Here is a 3,196-nt window from a genome sequence, read left to right on the forward strand (position 1 = left end):
CCAACAAACATATGAAAAAATGCTCATCATCACTGGTCATCAGAGAAATGCAAATCAAAGCTACATTGAGATACCATCTCACGCCAGTTAGAATGGCGATCATTAAAAAATCTGGAGGCAACAGATGCTGGAGAAGATGTGGAGAAATAGGAACACTTTTACACTGTTCGTGGGAGTGTAAAGTAGTTCAACCATTGTGCAAGACAGTGTGGCGATTCCTCAAGGACCTAGAAATAGAAATTCCGTTTGACCCAGCAATCCCATTACCGGGTATATATGCAAAGAATTATAAATCGTTCTACTATAAGGACGCAAGCACACGAATGTTCATTGCAGCATTGTTTACAATAGCAAAGACCTGGAATCAGCCCAAATGCCCATCGATGATAGACTGGACAGGGAAAATGTGGCCCATATACACCATGGAATATTATGCAGCCATCAAAAACGATGAGATTGTTTCCTTTGTAGGGACATGGATGAACCTGGAAACCATCATTCTCAGCACACTGACAGAAGAGCAGAAGATCAAACACTGCATGTTCTCACTCATAGGTGGGTGTTGAACAATCAGAACTCATGAACACAGGGAGGGGAGCACTACACACTGGGGTCAGTTGGGGGGAAATAGGGGAGGGACGGTGGGGGGTGTGGAGTTGGGGAGAGATAGCAAGGGGAGAGATGCCAGATGTAGGTGATGGGGAGGAAGGCATCATATCACACTGCCACGTGTGTACCTATGCAACAATCTTGCATGTTCTTCACATGTACCCCCAAACCTAAAATGCAATAAAATAAATAAATGGGAAAATAAAAAGAAAGATACTAAGAAATAATGTGTAAGAGAAAATTTAAAATAGCAAATAATATAACTTAGGTAACTTATTGAGTATTTTTTCTTTTATAGATCTAGAAAAAAAGTCATCACTAGTATAATATTAATAATTAAGTTTTAGGCCAGGCCCAGTGGTTCACGCCTGTAATTCCAACACTTTGGGAAACTGCGGCAGAAGGATCACTTGATGTCAGGAGTTCAAGTCCACCCTAGCCAACATGGTGAAACACCGTCTCTACTAAAAATGTAATAACATTAACTGGGTATGGTGGCACAGGCCTGTAGTCCCAGCTACTCAGGAGGCTGAGGCAGGAGAATTGCTTGAACGTGGGTGGCAGAGGTTGCAGTGAGCTGAGATTGTGCCAATGTGCTCCAGCCTGGGCAACAGAGCAAGACTGTCTCAAAAAATCAAACAAACAAAAAAATTAAGTTTTACACTTGAGAACATCTGTGAAAGTGTATTATAGAGGTACAAAGTGTTGTTTTAAAGTGATTTAATTACATATGCTAAAATTAAAAATTTAAAACATAAAAAAGTAAAAAATAAATAAAATAAAATGTACCAGCTCCCAAATTTATTATTTTGAAGGATTTTTCTTGTCTCTATCTCTTTCAGTTCTGCTCTTATCTGAGTTATTTCTTGTCTTCTGCTAGCTTTTAAATTTGTTTGCTCTTGCTTCTCTAGTCCTTTTAATTGTGATGTTAGAGTTTCCATTTCAGATCTTTTCTACTTTCTGATATGGACGTTTTTTGCTTTGAAGTTCCATCTTAACACTGCATTCTGGTACATTGTTTCTTCATTCTCATTGGTTTCAAAGAATTTATTTATTTCTGCCATAGTTTCATTACTTACCTAGTAGTCATTCTGGAGCAGGTTGTTCAGTTTCCATGTAGTTGTGCAGTTTTTAGTGTGTTTGTTAATCCTGAGTATTAATTTGATTGGACTGTGGCCTGAGGGATTGTTTGTTATAATTTCTTTTATTTTACATTTGCTGAGGAGTTTTTACTTCCAATTATATGGTCAATTTTAGAATAAGTGTTTTCTGGTATGGAGAAAAATGTATATTCTTTTGATTTAGGGTGGAGAGTTTTTGTAGATGTCTATTAGGTCTGCTTGTGCCAGAGCTGAGTTCAATTCCTGAATATCCTTGTTAATTTTCTGTCTCTTTGATCTGTCTAATATTGACAGTGGAGTGTTAAAGTCTCCCACTGTTATTGTGTGGGAGTCTAAGTCTCTTTGTATGTCTCTAAGAACTTGCTTTATATATCTATGTGCTCCTCTTTTAGGTGCACATATATTTAGGATATTTAACTCTTCTTGTTGCATTGATTCCTTTTCCATTATGTAACGCCGTTCTTTGTCTCTTTTGATCTTTGTTAGTTTAAATTTGTTTTATCAGAGACTACAATTGAAACCCCCACTTTCTTTGCTTTTCATTTGCTTCATAAATATTCCTCCATCCCTTTATTTTGAGCCTATGTGCATTTTTGCATGTGAGATGGTCTCCTGACCACAACACACTGATGGGTCTTGACTCTTTATCCACTTTGTCAGTCTGAGTCTTTTAATTGGGTTATTTAGCCCATTTACCTTTAAGACTAGTATTGTTATGTGTGAATTTGATCCTGTCACCATGATACTAGCTGGTTATTTTGCTCATTAGTTAATGCAGTTTCTTCATAACATATTTGGTCTTCATATTTTGGTGTTTTTGCAGTGGCTGGTAGCAGTTTTTTCTTTCCATATTTAATGCTTCCTTCAGGAGCTCTTATAAGGCAAGCTTTGTGGTGACAAAATCCCTCAGTATTTGTTTCTCGGTAAAGAATTTGATTTCTCCTTTGCTTATGAAGCTTTTTTTGGCTGGATATAAAATTCTGGGTTGAAAATAATTTTCTTTAAGAATGTTGAATATTGACCCCTCATTCTCTTCTTACTTGTAGGGTTTCTGCAGACAGAACAGCTGTTAGCCTGATAGACTTTTCTTTGTAGGTTAGTTGACTTTCTCTCTGGCTTCCTTAACATTTTTTCCTTCGTTTCAACCTTGGAGAATGTGAAGATTATGTGTCTTGGGGTTATTCTTCTCTAGGAGTATCTAAGTGGTGTTCTCTGTATTTCCTGAATTTGAATGTTTGCCATTCTTGTTAGGTTTGGCACGTTCTCCTGGATAATATCCTGAAATGAGCTTTCCAACTTGTTTTTCCTCTCTTTGTCACTTTCAGGTACACCAATTAATTGTACATTTGGTCTTTTCACATAGTTTTGTATTTCTTGAAGTCTTCATTTGTTCCTTTCCATTCTTTTTTTCTCTAATTTTGTGTTCACGACTTAGTATGTTGATCTTTAACATCTTCAGTATCTTT

This window comes from Cebus imitator, unplaced genomic scaffold (genome assembly GCF_001604975.1).
Source record: "Cebus imitator isolate Cc_AM_T3 unplaced genomic scaffold, Cebus_imitator-1.0 Scaffold663, whole genome shotgun sequence".
In the NCBI taxonomy this organism is placed as follows: Eukaryota; Metazoa; Chordata; class Mammalia; order Primates; family Cebidae; genus Cebus; species Cebus imitator.